The 17,200-nt window shown below is 38.0% G+C and overlaps 1 pseudogene; it reads right to left on the minus strand.

Moving 5' to 3' along the window:
- Positions 1-15,691: 15,691 nt before the first annotated feature.
- Positions 15,692-16,636, minus strand: LOC102972488 (annotated as a pseudogene).
- Positions 16,637-17,200: the final 564 nt, after the last annotated feature.

Here is a 17,200-nt window from a genome sequence, read left to right on the forward strand (position 1 = left end):
CCTGAAACCATGAGACTCATAGAAGAAAATTAGGAAAAAAGCTCCTAGATATGGTCTTGGTAATGATTTTTTGGAAATCATACATAAAGCATAAGCAACAAAGTAAAAAACAAACATGTGGGACTACATCAAACTTAAAAGTTTCTGCACAGCAAAAGAAACCATCAACAAAGAGTAAAGACAACTTGTGGATGGGAAATTGCAAACCATGTATCTGATAAGAGGGTAATGTTCAAAATCTATGAACACCTCAAGAGCAAAAAACCCAAATATTCCAATAAAAAATGGAGAAAGGAGTTGTGTGGGGATTTTTCCAAAGATGTACAAATGACCAACAAGTACACAAATAATGCTCATTGCTGGTCATTGTGGAAATGCAAATTAAAACCACAATGTGATAGCTCCTCATGCCTGTTAGAATGGCAATAATAATTAATAATAATAATAATAATAATAATACAAGAAATAAATGCTGGTATGTCTGTGGAGAAAAGGGAACATTGTATATTGTTGATGGGATTATAAATTGGTAACCCCATTACGGAAAACAGTATGGAGTTTCCTCAAAAAATTAAAAATGGAACTATTATATGATCCAGGAGTTCCACTTCTGGGAATATAATAAAGGAAATAAAAACTAACTTGAAAAGATATGTGCACCACCAAATTCATAGCAACATTATTTACAAGAGCCAAGACATAAAAACAGCCTAGGTGTCCAGTGAATAATGAATGGATGAAGAGTTGTGGTATATGTGTATATATATACCACGGATTATTATTCAGCCCTATAGAACAATGAAATCCTACCATTTGAGACAACATGGATGAACCTTGAAGGCATTTTGGTAGGTGAAATAAGAGAAAGTCAGATACTGTATGATCTCATTTATATGTGAAACATAAAACAAAACCCCCAAACACCCAAATCACAGAAAAAGGTATAAGATTTGTGGTTACCAGAGGTAGGAGAAGGGGAATTGGAGGAAAGTGGTTAAAGTGTGCAAACTTTTAATTATAAATTAGTAGGAATGTAATGTACAGCATTATGACTTTTAACACTGCTATGTGATATGTAGGAAAGTTGAGAGTAAATCCTGAGTTCTTATCACAAAGAGAATTTTCTTTTTATTGTGTCTATATGAGATGATGGATATTAACTAAATCTATTGTAATCATTTTACAATATATGAAAATCAAACAATCATGTTGTACACCTTAACATATACAGTGATGTATGTCACTTATTTCTCAATAAACCTGGAAAAAAATCTGACAGTAGGCCCCCCCCATCTGTGGGAGATTTGTCCAAGAGCCCCAGTGGATGCCTGAAATTGCAGATACTGCCAAACCCTTTATGTATTATGTGTTTTTCTGTGAATACATACCTATGATAAAGTTTAATTTACAAATTTGGCACAGTAAGATATTAACAACAGTAAAATATTCATAGTACAGTTATAAAAATATATTGTAATGAAAGTTGTGTGAATGTATTCTCTTTCTTTCAAAATACTTTGTTGTACCTTATCCACTCTTCTTGTGATGATGAGATGATAAAATGCCTACGTGATGAGATAGAGTGGGACAAATGATATACATAGGCATTGTGACAGAAGCTGCTGTTAACATTCTCATGAGTCATCAAAGGAGGATCATCTGTTTCCAGACCATGGTTGACCACAGACAACTGAAACCGCATAAAGCTAAACTGTGAAGAAAAGAGGATTTCTGTATTTTTGTTGATTTTTTCTATTATTTTCCTGGTCTCTATCCTATTATTTCTGTTTTGATCTTAATAATTTCTTTCCTTATGAGAAATTGGGTTTAGCTTGTTCTTTTTCTGGTTCTCTGGGGGTGTAAAGTGAGGTGTTTTGAGATCTTTCTTTTTTCTTAATGCAGGCATTTGTCATTGTAGATTTTCCCTGAGGGCTACTTTTGTAGCACCCCATAGGTTTTGCTATGTTGTATTTCCATTTTCATTTGTTAAAAAATAGTTTTTGATTTTTCCATTGATTTCTACTTTGGTCCATTGGTTGATCAGGATTATGTTGTTTAAATTACATGTATTTGTAATTTCTTCGGTTTTCCTATTATTGATCTGGTCCAGATCATTGTTGCTAGAAGAGACATTTGGTATGACTTCAATATTTTAAAATTTGTTTAGATTTGTTCTATGACCTGATATATGATCTATCCTGAAGAATGTTCCATGTGAACTTGAGAATTTGTGTTCTGTTCCTCTGATGAATGTTCTGTATATGTCTGTTAGGTCTATTTGGTCTAAAGTTTGGTTGATGTTCAATGTTTCCTAATTGATTTTGTCTGAGTGATCTATCCATTGTTATAGCCTCTTGATAAATAGATCCCTTTATTATTACATAATGACCTTTTTTTTGGTCTCTTGTTATACATTTGGACTTGAAGTTTATTTCATCTTATATAAGTATAGCTACCACTGCTCTTTTTTGGTTTCCATTTGCATGGAGTATCTTTTTCTGTACTTTTGAGACTATGTATGTTCTTAGGTGAAGTTAGTCTCATGTAGACAGGTTTTCTTTTTTTAAATTTAAATCCAAGTTAGTTAACATATATGTAATAATGATTTCTGGAATAGAATTTAGTGGTTCATTACTTACATGTAACACCCGGTACTCATCCCAACAAGTGCCCTCCTTAATGCCCATCACCCGTTTAGTCCATCCCTCCACCCAACACCCCGCCAGCAACCCTCAGTTTGTTTTCTGTAATTGAGAGTCTCTTATGGTTTGTCTCCCTTTCTGTTTTTATCTTATTTTTTCTTTCCTTTTCCTTTGTTCATCTGTTTTGTTTCTTAAATTCCACATTTGAGTGAAATCATGTATTTGTCTTTCTCTATTTCACTTAGCATAATACACTTTAGTTCCATTCATGTTGTTGCAAGTGGCAAGATTTCATTATTTTTGATTGCTGAGTAATATTCCATTGTGTATATATACCACATCTTTATCCATTCATCAGTCGATAGACACTTGGGTTCTTTCCATACTTTGGCTATTGTCAGTAGTGATGCTGTAAACATTGGGGTGCATGTGCCCCTTTGAATCCACATTTTTGTATACTTTGGATAAATACCTAGTAGTGCAATTGCTGGGTTGTAGGGTAGTTCTATTTTAATTTTTTGAGAAACCTCCATACTGTTTTCCACAGTGACTGCACCGGTTTGCATTTCCACCAGCAGTGCAGAAGGGTTCCTATTTCTCCACATCCTCGCCAACGTCTGTTGTTCCCTGAGTTGTTCATTTTAGCCATTCTGACAGGTGTGAGGTGTTATCTCACTCTAGTTTTGATTTGTATTTCCCTGGTGATGAGTGATGTTGAACATCTTTTCATGTGTCTGTTAGCCATCTGGGTGTCACCTTTAGAGAATTGTCTATTCATGTCTTTTGCCCATTTCTTCACTGGATTATTTATTCTTTGGGTGTTGAGTTAGTAAGTTCTTCATAGATTTTGGATACTAAACCTTTATCTGATATGTCACTTAGGCAGGTTTTCTTTCAGTCATTTAGCCACTTAACTCTTTTAATAGAGAGTTCAACATCAGATGTCTCTTTTGCAAATATTTTTTCTCAGTCTGTGGCTAATCTTCTCATTCTGTTGATATAGTCTCTTGCAGAGCAGAGTTTTTAACTTTAGTAAAGTCCAGCTCATCAATTATTTCTTTCATTGATTGTGTCTTTGATGTTGTATCTAAAAGGACATTACTATAATTTTGCAAAATATACAAATATCATAATGTTGCACACTTGAAACTAACATAATATTATATATAAATTATACCTCAGTAAGAAAATAAAAAGGCATCCTTATATCCAGGATCATCCAAGTTTTCTCATGTTATTTTCTAGAAGTTTTATAATTTTTCATTTTACATTTAGGTCTATTATCAATTTTGCATTAATTTTTTTTGAAGAGTGTAAGGTCTGTGTATAGATTTTTTTTTGTTTTTTTTCCTTTTTTGCATGTGGGTATTTGGTGTTTTTTTTTTTTTACCACCACTTGTTGAAGAGATTATCTTTGCTGCATTATAATGTCTTGTTCCTTTGTAAAAAATCAGCTGAGAATATTTATGCAGGTTTATTTCTGAGTTATGTATTCTATTCCATTGATTTACCTATCTTTGTGTGTGTGTGTGTGTGTGTGTGTGTGTGTGTGCCAATTCCACACTGTCTTGATTACTATAGGTTTATAGTACGTTTTTAAAAACTTAGTCTTTATTTTTGCATAACATGAATTTAAACAATTAGAGAAGGAGGAAATTTTGCTAAAACCTCACACTAATACCCAGAGTAAGTAATATTATAGTAAGCTTTGATGTCAGGTAATGTCACTCCTTGAACTGTGTTTTTCAATATTTTGTTGGCTATGGTGGGTCTTTGCCTCTCCATGTAAGCGTTAGAATCAGTTTCTCAGTACCTATAAAATAAGTTGCTGGGATTTCTTCTCTCTGAAGAACTTATTTTAACTTTTCTTTCAAGGCAAGTCTCCTGGCAGCAAATTCACTCAATTTTTATTTCTCTGAGAATGTATCTCTTTCTCCTTCACGGTTGTAGAATAGTTTTGAAAGGTACAGAATTCTAGGGCTCTACTTTTTTTTCTTTCGATACTCTAAATGTTGTACTCTATTCTCTTTTGCATGGTGTCTGAGGAAAAGTTGGATGTAATTTATTTATTTATTTTTTTAATAGGTAGGGTGATATTTTTTCTTTGACTTCTTTGTGGATTTTTTTTCTTTACCTTTGATTTCTTCAATTCAGAAATGATACGCGTAGGTGTATTTTTGGGGGGGATTTATCCAGCTTGGTCTTCTTTGGGATTTCTGGATCTGTGGCTTGTTGTCTGACATTAAGCTGGGGAAAATTCGCAGTCATTACTGTTTCAAATATATTTTTGTTTCTTTTTATGTTTTTTTCTCTCTGATATTCCCATTACACATGCTACATCTTCTTTAGTCGTCCCATAGGTCTTAGGTATTCCATTCTAGTTTTTTTTTTCTTCTTAGTTCTCTTTGCCTTTTGGTTTTCAAGGATTCTATTAATATATCATCTGGCTCAGGGATTCTACCCTCATCTGTGTTCAGTCTACCGGTAAGCCCATCAAAGGCATTCTTTATGCCTTATGTCTGTTATAGTGTTTTTGACCTGTAATATTTCTTTTTTTCCATTAGGAATTCCATCTCTCTGATTATATTGGCCATCTGTTCTTGCATGCTGTTTGCTTTATCCATGAGGGCTCTTAATATATTAATCATAGTTTTAAATTTCTGGTCTGATAATTCCAACATTCTTGCTTTGTCTAGCTCTGATGCTTGTTATGTCTCTTCAAATTTTGCTTTTGCCTTTAAGTATATCTTGTGATTTCTTCTTGATAGGTAGACATGACATACTCAATAAGAGAAACTGCTATAAATAGGCATTTGGTAATGTGGTGGTGAGGTGTGAGTAGAGAGGAAGACTTATGTAGTGCTATAATTAAGTCTTGATTTTGAGTGAGTCTGTTTCTGAACTGTAAACTTCACAAGTGTTTCTCACTTTTTTTCTTTTCTCTTAGATGGGACATGATGGCTGGAGTGGGTTAGAGTTGGCTATTTGCCTTCCCAGGTCAGTTAGACTCTTATACTTAGTAGGTTAGATTTTGATTAACTAGTTTCCCTGAGGGCAGGGATTCTTGAGAAAATCAGAGTGCTCTGGCATATTTCCAAATGGCTCCTTTTCCTCTCCCTCTGCCAAAAGTCTGAGGAAGTTTTTCTCAAATATTTATTAGGTGAATCTGGTCAAGCTGCCTAAAGTAAATTTCACAGTATTATTGATGCTCCCTATGGGTATGTCCTCCTGGACAGTTTTTAACTCTCAGAGTTGTCTACCCTCCAGGAATTCATCAATCATGGTTTAGGTTTGTATCTGCTTCAATAAGCTATGATGGCCCATATTTGCCTGTCTCTCTAATCTTGGGGTAGCAGTTTGCCCCATGTCCTCCCCTCTCTTTTGAACCCAAGAAGAGTTGTTGATTTTTCAGTCTGTTCCACTTTGTTTTTTTTTTAATTTTTTTTTTCATCGTTTTTTATTTATTTTTGGGACAGAGAGAGACAGAGCATGAACGGGGGAGGGGCAGAGAGAGAGGGAGACACAGAATCGGAAACAGGCTCCAGGCTCCGAGCCATCAGCCCAGAGCCTGACGCGGGGCTCGAACTCACGGACCGTGAGATCGTGACCTGGCTGAAGTCGGATGCTTAACCGACTGCGCCACCCAGGCGCCCCCAGTCTGTTCCACTTTTAACTTGTTAGGATAGAGTAATTATTCCAAACTTCTTACATGCAGAACTAAAAAGCAGAAGTCTTTCCATTTGTTTTTGACAAATTTAAAGTTAGTCTGGCAAAATATAGTCTTTGTTCATGTTTTCTCTTTGCGTTGCCTTGTTTAAAATTCCATATTTTATAGAACAACTATATGAATTCCACCAACAGTTTTAAAAGCTGTTTTATACTGAGAACAAACTGAGGGTTGATGGGGGGTGGGAGGGAGGGGAGGGTGGGTGATGGGTATTGAGGAGGGCACCTTTTGGGATGAGCACTGGGTGTTGTATGGAAACCAATTTGACAATAAAATTCATATATTAAAAAAAAAGCTGTTTTATGACACAATATAAAAAATATTTTGATCCAATTTATTTTTTTATTTTTTTATTTTTTGTTTTTTTTAATTTTTTAAAATGTTTATTTATTTATTTATTTTTTTTTATTTTTTTTTATTTTTTATTTTTTAATATATGAAATTTACTGTCAAATTGGTTTCCATACAACACCCAGTGCTCATCCCAAAAGGTGCCCTCCTCAATACCCATCACCCACCCTGCCCTCCCTCCCACCCCCCATCAACCCTCAGTTTGTTCTCAGTTTTTAACAGTCTCTTATGCTTTGGCTCTCTCCCACTCTAACCTCTTTTTTTTTTTTTTTTTCCCCTCCCCCATGGGTTTCTGTTATGTTTCTCAGGATCCACATAAGAGTGAAACCATATGGTATCTGTCTTTCTCTGTATGGCTTATTTCACTTAGCATCACACTCTCCAGTTCCATCCATGTTGCTACAAAAGGCCATATTTCATTTTTTCTCATTGCCACGTAGTATTCCATTGTGTATATAAACCACAATTTCTTTATCCATTCATCAGTTGATGGACATTTAGGCTCTTTCCATAATTTGGCTATTGTTGAGAGTGCCGCTATAAACATTGGGGTACAGGTGCCCCTATGCATCAGTACTCCTGTATCCCTTGGATAAATTCCTAGCAGTGCTATTGCTGGGTCATAGGGTAGGTCTATTTTTAATTTTCTGAGGAACCTCCACACTGCTTTCCAGAGCGGCTGCACCAATTTGCATTCCCACCAACAGTGCAAGAGGGTTCCTGTTTCTCCACATCCTCTCCAGCATCTATAGTCTCCTGATTTCTTCATTTTGGCCACTCTGACTGGCGTGAAGTGGTATCTGAGTGTGGTTTTGATTTGTATTTCCCTGATAAGGAGCGACGTTGAACATCTTTTCATGTGCCTGTTGGCCATCCAGATGTCTTCTTTAGAGAAGTGTCTATTCATGTTTTCTGCCCATTTCTTCACTGGGTTATTTGTTTTTCTGGTGTGGAGTTTGATGAGCTCTTTATAGATTTTGGATACTAGCCCTTTGTCCGATGTGTCATTTGCAAATATCTTTTCCCATTCCGTTGGTTGCCTTTTAGTTTTGTTGGTTGTTTCCTTTGCTGTGCAGAAGCTTTTTATCTTCATAAGGTCCCAGTAATTCACTTTTGCTTTTAATTCCCTTGCCTTTGGGGATGTGCCGAGTAAGAGATTGCTACGGCTGAGGTCAGAGAGGTCTTTCCCTGCTTTCTCCTCTAAGGTTTTGATGGTTTCCTGTCTCACATTCAGGTCCTTTATCCATTTTGAGTTTATTTTTGTGAATGGTGTGAGAAAGTGGTCTAGTTTCAGCCTTCTGCATGTTGCTGTCCAGTTCTCCCAGCACCATTTGTTAAAGAGACTGTCTTTTTTCCATTGGATGTTCTTTCCTGCTTTGTGAAAGATGAGTTGGCCATACGTTTGTGGGTCTAGTTCTGGGGTTTCTATTCTATTCCATTGGTCTATGTGTCTGTTTTTATGCCAATACCATGCTGTCTTGATGATGACAGCTTTGTAGTAGAGGCTAAAGTCTGGGATTGTGATGCCTCCTGCTTTGGTCTTCTTCTTCAAAATTACTTTGGCTATTCGGGGCCTTTTGTGGTTCCATATGAATTTTAGGATTGCTTGTTCTATTTTTGAGAAGAATGCTGGTGCAATTTTGATTGGGATTGCATTGAATGTGTAGATAGCTTTGGGTAGTATTGACATTTTGACAATATTTATTCTTCCAATCCATGAGCAGGGAATGTCTTTCCATTTCTTTATATCTTCTTCAATTACCTGCATAAGCTTTCTATAGTTTTCAGCATACAGATCTTTTACATCTTTGGTTAGATTTATTCCTAGGTATTTTATGCTTCTTGGTGCAATTGTGAATGGGATCAGTTTCTTCATTTGTCTTTCTGTTGCTTCATTGTTAGTGTATAAGAATGCAACTGATTTCTGCACGTTGATTTTGTATCCTGCAACTTTGCTGAATTCATGTATCAGTTCTAGCAGACTTTTGGTGGAGTCTATCGGATTTTCCATGTATAATATCATGTCATCTGCAAAAAGCGAAAGCTTGACTTCATCTTTGCCAATTTTGATGCCTTTGATTTCCTTTTGTTGTCTGATTGCTGATGCTAGAACTTCCAGCACTATATTAAACAGCAGCGGTGAGAGTGGGCATCCCTGTCGTGTTCCTGATCTCAGGGAAAAAGCTCTCAGTTTTTCCCCATTGAGGATGATGTTAGCTGTGGGCTTTTCATAAATGGCCTTTATGATCTTTAAGTATGTTCCTTCTATCCCGACTTTCTCAAGGGTTTTTATTAAGAAAGGGTGCTGGATTTTGTCAAAGGCCTTTTCTGCATTGATTGACAGGATCATATGGTTCTTCTCTTTTTTTTTGTTAATGTGATGTATCACGTTGATCGATTTGCGAATGTTGAACCAGCCCTGCATCCCAGGAATGAATCCCACTTGATCATGGTGAATAATTCTTTTTATATGCTGTTGAATTCGATTTGCTAGTATCTTATTAAGAATTTTTGCATCCATATTCATCAGGGATATTGGCCTGTAGTTCTCTTTTTTTACTGGGTCTCTGTCTGGTTTAGGAATCAAAGTAATACTGGCTTCATAGAATGAGTCTGGAAGTTTTCCTTCCCTTTCTATTTCTTGGAATAGCTTGAGAAGGATAGGTATTATCTCTGCTTTAAATGTCTGGTAGAACTCCCCTGGGAAGCCATCTGGTCCTGGACTCTTATTTGTTGGGAGATTTTTGATAACCGATTCAATTTCTTCGCTGGTTATGGGTCTGTTCAAGCTTTCTATTTCCTCCTGATTGAGTTTTGGAAGAGTGTGGGTGTTTAGAAATTTGTCCATTTCTTCCAGGTTGTCCAATTTGCTGGCATATAATTTTTCATAGTATTCCCTGATAATTGTTTGTATCTCTGAGGGATTGGTTGTAATCATTCCATTTTCATTCATGATTTTATCTATTTGGGTCATCTCCCTTTTCTTTTTGAGAAGCCTGGCTAGAGGTTTGTCAATTTTGTTTATTTTTTCAAAAAACCAACTCTTGGTTTCGTTGATCTGCTCTACAGTTTTTTTAGATTCTATATTGTTTATTTCTGCTCTGATCTTTATTATTTCTCTTCTTCTGCTGGGTTTAGGCTGCCTTTGCTGTTCTGCTTCTATTTCCTTTAGGTGTGCTGTTAGATTTTGTATTTGGGATTTTTCTTGTTTCTTGAGATAGGCCTGGATTGCAATGTATTTTCCTCTCAGGACTGCCTTCGCTGCATCCCAAAGCGTTTGGATTGTTGTATTTTCATTTTCGTTTGTTTCCATATATATTTTAATTTCTTCTCTAATTGCCTGGTTGACCCACTCATTCGTTAGTAGGGTGTTCTTTAACCTCCATGCTTTTGGAGGTTTTCCAGACTTTTTCCTGTGGTTGATTTCAAGCTTCATAGCATTGTGGTCTGAAAGTATGCATGGTATAATTTCAATTCTTGTAAACTTATGAAGGGCTGTTTTGTGACCCAGTATATGATCTATCTTGGAGAATGTTCCATGTGCACTCGAGAAGAAAGTATATTCTGTTGCTTTGGGGTGCAGAGTTCTAAATATATCTGTCAAGTCCATCTGATCCAATGTATCATTCAGGGCCCTTGTTTCTTTATTGACTGTGTGTCTAGATGATCTATCCATTTCTGTAAGTGGGGTGTTAAAGTCCCCTGCAATGACCACATTCTTATCAATAAGGTTGCTTATGTTTATGAGTAATTGTTTTATATATCTGGGGGCTCGGGTATTTGGCGCATAGACATTTATAATAGTTAGCTCTTCCTGGTGGATAGACCCTGTGATTATTATATAATGCCCTTCTTCATCTCTTGTTACAGCCTTTAATTTAAAGTCTAGTTTGTCTGATATAAGTATGGCTACTCCAGCTTTCTTTTGGCTTCCAGGAGCATGATAAATAGTTCTCCATCCCCTCACTCTCAATCTAAAGGTGTCCTCAGATCTAAAATGAGTCTCTTGTAGACAGCAAATAGATGGGTCTTGTTTTTTTATCCATTCTGATACCCTATGTCTTTTAGTTGGCGCATTTAATCCATTTACATTCAGTGTTATTATAGAAAGATATGGGTTTAGAGTCATTGTGATGTCTGTATGTTTTATGCTTGTAGTGATGTCTCTGGTACTTTGTCTCACAGGATCCCCCTTAGGATCTCTTGTAGGGCTGGTTTCGTGGTGACAAATTCCTTCAGTTTTTGTTTGTTTGGGAAGACCTTTATCTCTCCTTCTATTCTAAATGACAGACTTGCTGGATAAAGGATTCTCGGCTGCATATTTTTTCTGTTTAGCACACTGTAGATATCGTGCCAAGCCTTTCTGGCCTGCCAAGTTTCAAAGGAGAGATCAGTCACGAGTCTTATAGGTCTCCCTTTATATGTGAGGGCACGTTTATCCCTTGCTGCTTTCAGAATTTTCTCTTTATCCTTGTATTTTGCCAGTTTCACTATGATATGTCGTGCAGAAGATCGATTCAAGTTACGTCTGAAGGGAGTTCTCTGTGCCTCTTGGATTTCAATGCCTTTTTCCTTCCCCAGTTCAGGGAAGTTCTCAGTTATAATTTGTTCAAGTACCCCTTCAGCACCTTTCCCTCTCTCTTCCTCCTCTGGGATACCAATTATGCGTATATTATTTTTTTTTAGTGTATCACTTAGTTCTCTAATTTTCCCCTCATACTCCTGGATTTTTTTATCTCTCTTTCTTTCAGCTTCCTCTTTCTCCATAACTTTATCTTCTAGTTCACCTATTCTCTCCTCTGCCTCTTCAAGCCGAGCCATTGTGGTTTCCATTTTGTTTTGCATTTCGTTTAAAGCGTTTTTCAACTCCTCGTGACTGTTCCTTAGTCCCTCGATCTTTGTGGCAAGAGATTCTCTGCTGTCCTGTATACTGTTTTCAAGCCCAGCGATTAATTTTATGACTATTATTCTAAATTCACTTTCTGTTATATTATTTAAATCCTTTTTGATCAGTTCATTAGCTGTTGTTATTTCCTGGAGATTCTTCTGAGGGGAATTCTTCCGTTTGGTCATTTTGGAGAGTCCCTTGCGTGGTGAGGACCTGCAGTGCACTTCCCCTGTGCTGTGGTGTATAACTGGAGTTAGTGGGCGGGGCCGCAGTCCGACCCAATGTCTGCCCCCAGCCCACTGCTGGGGCCACAGTCAGACTGGTGTGTGCCTTCTCTTCCCCTCTCCTAGGGGCGGGATTCACTGTGGGGTGGCATGTCCCGTCTGGGCTACTTGCACACTGCCAGGCTTGTGTTGCTGGGGATCTGGCGTATTAGCTGGGGTGGGTAGGCAAGGTGCACGGGGGGTGGAGGGGCAGGCTTAGCTCGCTTCTCCTTAGGTGATCGACTTCAGGAGGAGCCCTGTGGCAGCGGGAGGGAGTCAGATCCGCTGCCGGAGGTTTGGCTCTGCAGAAGCACAGAGTTGGGTGTTTGCGTGGAGCGAGCAAGTTCCCTGGCAGGAACTGGTTCCCTTTGGGATTTTGGCTGGGGGATGGGCGGGGGAGATGGCGCTGGCGCCTTTGTTCCCCGCCAAGCTGAGCTCTGCCGTCCGGGGGCTCAGCAGCTCTCCCTCCCTTTGTCTTCCAGCCTTCCCGCTTTCAGCGCAGAGCTGTTAACTTATGACCTCCCAGACGCTAAGTCGCGCTTGCTGTCGGAACACAGTCTGTCCGGCCCCTCCGCTTTTGCCAGCCCGACTCGGGGGCTCTGCTTGGCTGGCGAGCCGCCCCTCCGCCCCGGCTCCCTCCCGCCAGTCCGTGGAGCGCGCACCGCCTCGCCGCCCTTCCTACCCTCTTCCGTGGGCCTCTAGTCTGCGCTTGACTCCGGAGACTCCCTTCTGCTAATCCTCTGGCGGTTTTCTGGGTTCTTTAGGCAGGTGTAGGTGGAATCTAAGTGATCGGCAGGACGCGCTGTGAGCCCCGCGTCCTCCTATGCCGCCATCTTCCGGAACCCCCCCTGTTTATTTATTTTTGAGAGAGAGAGAGAGAGAGACAGTGTGAGTTGGGGAGGGGCAGAGAGAGAGGGGCAGAGAAGCAGGCTCCAGACTCTGAGCTGTCAGCACACAGCCCAATGCGGGGCTCAAACCCAGGAGATGCAAGATCATGACCTGAGCCAAAGTCGGATCTGATCCAATTTATTTTGAACACGTGTCTTGTATGGTGTGAAGAACCTAACCATTTTGTTTGTTCAAATGCTTAATTATTTGTGTGTATATGGATTTATTCACTCCTGTTTTGGGAATCCACATTTACTATAGGATAAAACTTAAATCCGTCCTGGACTTTGTTTACTATTCTAATCATTGTGTTTTCATTATTATGAGTGTACATTCAACGTATTTCCTACCTCAACCTTTTCTTAAATGTTAACATATTGGTTTCTGCGGCTGATATTTCATTTATTCTCTCCATTTCATACCAAATGGGTTACTTGTTTATTTCATGTGTTTAAGGAAAGCAAAAAACAAAATAAAGCAAAACACCAAAAACACACACACAAAAAACATAATTAACCTTGTATTTTGCTGGGAATTGTCAAATGACTCTAGTCTATGATATTTGTCCTCATAAGTGTGGATCAGTTTTTAAATTTCTGTATAACTGGGATTGTCACTTAAAGTGAATAGTGGTTACTTACACACGGGCCATATTGATATGTGATATAATTGCTTCTTTAGCTGGAAGAAAGCATGAAGAAATACAAGTAAATTCTTATTTATGTTTCTGTTCTTACTACACTCCAAGAATAGTGTTAAATAGCAGAGCTGATCACCTGGCTCAGCCACTCTAGTGCTTATATAATAGGCCCATGAATGAAGTGGTTAGTTCTGAATAGTAAGGATGAAGTCTTTTCATGGTTCCTTTCTGTACCCCTGAGCCCTTGAATGAAGTAGTTTTAAATGTTAAAGATGAAGTCTTTGCATGGATTCTTTCAGTATGGTTTCTTCCTAGTAAGGCAGTTATAGTGACAACCACTGTTGAATGTCCTTCCAGAAGCACAGATACATGCTGAACCCTGATGTGGTTTTATCTCTGGATGAATTTAATCAGCAACTTGATGACTAGTTATTTACATGAGGTCTTTTTCACGCTGGAAGAAGAGCCGATAGTTCTTACTGGGATAAACATGTTTTCCATGTATGGCTTTGACTATCCTTACAACTGTACCTTGGCCATTAAGTGATCCAAAGACATACGGAATGTCTAATATCCTTCATAACATTGCTTTGGGCAAAGAAATATCTTTACAGCCTAGAAAGTACAACAGTGAGCACACAAACAAGTGATCCATTGGTGCAATAATATGCTGTGTTATGCAGAAGCTGTCAGTATGATAGAACATGAGAATAGCCTTTTAATGGTGCAAGTAAAGGTATAAGTAAGTGCATTTGGGGAGACACTTTGTGCTTGAACATGCAATACATACTTTGAACCAATGGACATTATAAAGTATTACGTTCTAGAATGCACAGTTTTGGAAAATGAAAGTAGATGGTGAAAGTGGCTCCATTAACCATCACTTCCTTTGAGAACTTGAGCTTTCTGGACCTACAACTTTGACCTCCACTGGGGGGTGAGTGAATGTTTCTTCTGGGGACAGAGTAAGCATTTTAATAAACCTAAAGTTTTAGTAGCTCACTGGTCATTTTGATTTCCTTGTGTTTATAGATCAGCAAAGAACAGCTACTATCATGCGAAGTATAATTAACTGTCATTATCCCAGAAAAATAGAATTGGTACTATACTTGGTCGTAACTCTAAATGGGCAATTGCAGTGATTACAGCCTGATTAAGAGAATGGTAATCATGGATTTCAACTTCTTAGATAAGAAGATATGGATCTGGACACGTTATCTAGATCAGCAGAAGTACTGGACAAATGTGTGGGAAATCTAGAATGGATTAGGGAGGAAGAAGATAGTGAATATCTTCCTGGGAACATGTGCAGTGTATAGAACCCATTAACACTTGTTTCATTAATACTCCTGTGTTTGATAATGATGGAGTGAATTTATATGGAGCATGAATGTCTCTGAGCGTGGGAAGATGTGGACTGTTTCTGATGCTTTTGATGCCATGCATATATCCTTCTGCACATAATATTCCCAAGAATGTAGATTGTTTTACACCATAAGCTGCAGAGATACTCTGCCTGAAGACTTTTCTTTAGATGTCATAACTGCTTAACCCACTCTGTGGGGTTAACTGCCTGTAACTGCCATGGAGTCAATGCCTCAGAGCTACCCCAACACAGAAGTAAACAGCTTCCCTCTCAAGTGAAGCAATTAAATGTCATAGAATATGTACAGTCACTTAGAGGGCCACAGTAGGATTGTACCCTAATGTTCACAGTAGTAGGATATTAGTTAATACATCCTCTGCTGTCTTTGTTTTCTGTGTTTCATGTCTCCACTTCCGAACCAGTCTCCTAGCAGTCCCTTCTAAATTAACTCCTTACCTTCTGATTTTGTCTCTCGGTCTTCTTTTAAAGCCACTGTGTACACACACACACACACACAGACACACACATATACACACACGCATATATGTACACATACACACATACATATGTAACAATTTGGTTTGATAATGCTTGAGATTCATTATGACATTTTACAGATTATTTTTAGACTTTATGAATAGCAGAAACCATGTTATTATATCCTTTCATTTGCAAAATAACTAGAAATTCAAATTTAAAACGTTTTTGTCCGATGATGCTGTTTGCTGTAAGAATATCAATTTTTAGTGTGATGTATTTACATTTTCCATCATGGTAATGGTCTTATACTCCACAAGTGAAGTAGTAGCAGGATTAGGATGGCAGATGATGAGTTTGTTCAAGGTATGTTACATTTGGAGTACCTAAGTGGAGACGGCCAGCATGCAATTGGGTATTTCGTTTTAAAGCTTCAAAAATATATGTGGTCAACAAATTCTGGAATATGCTATCTTTTTGCACAGTTGTTTTATTGATAGCCTTATGTCTTTGTTCAGTAATGTACAGATGGCAGAATTCGTGACAGGGGTGATAGCAAAGTCAATAACAAACAGGTATTTATCAGTTGATAATGTGGGGAAAGGCCATACATAGAGAAACATGAATGGAGTGAAAAAAGAACCACGACAATGATGTGAGTTGACAGAGTGATAAATGCTTTGGATAAGTCTCCTGAAGAATGTTTCCAGAAAGTGACCAAAATAAAGACATAGGAAAGAAGTAGCAGGAAGAAGGTGCCCATGCTCATGAAGCCACTGTTGGCAGCAATAATAAACTCAAACTTGGCTGCATCTGTGCATGCAAGTTTTATGATCCTGGGAAGTCACAGTGAAAGCTGTCTTCTTCATTAGGACCACAAAAAGGCAAGTTTATAATCAAAGCAAACTGAGACATAGCATGAATCAGCCCAGTTACCCATCCAGTGATTACAAATGAAACACATATTTTAGGGTTCATCATGTTCAGGTAGTGAAGCGGCTTATAGATTGCTGTGCACCTGTCAAATGCCATGGCGATGAGTAACACCATCTCCACTCCTCCTATGATGTGGATGAAGCATATCTGTGCCATACAACCTTGGAAAGAAATTACTTTGCATTCACTTAAAAGGTCTTTGATTGTCTTGGGGACTATAATAGAAGAGAGGCCCACATCAATGAAGGACAAGTTGGCCAGCAGGAAGTACATAGGAGAATGTAAGTGAGAATCAAAAATTATCAAAAACAAAATAAAAAGATTTCCCAGCATGATCACTAAATAGAGCAAAGAACATATCAAGATAAAAACAAACAAACAAACACCCTTTTTCTCCCAAGAGCAAGAAAGGCCAGTAACACAATCTCAGTGACCACAGAATCATTTAGACCACCCATTGACTGGAACAGGAGAGCTGATTTTTCAAGTGACCGGATGATAAAAATTAAAAAGGGTAAGTATCACTGGCAGAAACATAGCTTTCCTGTTTTCCTTGCTAATTAAGTTAGATATAATTGACTGAAAGGAGAAAAATGAAGAATTTGGAAGAAATAAGGTTAGCCACAAATCACTATATAGAGGGGATATTTGAAAGAAAAAAATATGATTGTAAATTTTGCAGATAGAGCCAAAGGGGTTATTTTAATTTTAATTCCATAGTTAAACCTCATTTTAATTTTTCTCAAAGATTTCTTGATCATTTTCCTGACCCTTCCCCTAAGTGTTCTCACACAATGTAAATGTTGTCTCTTCTGTCACATCCTTATTAATACTTCCACACTAATTCTATATTCTCTTACCCGAACCTTTCTTAGCCCCTTAATATTTACCTTTTCACTGGCCTTATAGAGGTTACCTTGACAAAATTACTTGAACATATCCCATCATTTCTTACATTGGGCTTTCTAAATTTAAATGGAACTCAGGGACACAGGGTCAATAATTTTAATACTTGGTTCATG

This window comes from Panthera tigris, chromosome B3 (assembly GCF_018350195.1).
Source record: "Panthera tigris isolate Pti1 chromosome B3, P.tigris_Pti1_mat1.1, whole genome shotgun sequence".
NCBI classification, from domain to species: Eukaryota; Metazoa; Chordata; class Mammalia; order Carnivora; family Felidae; genus Panthera; species Panthera tigris.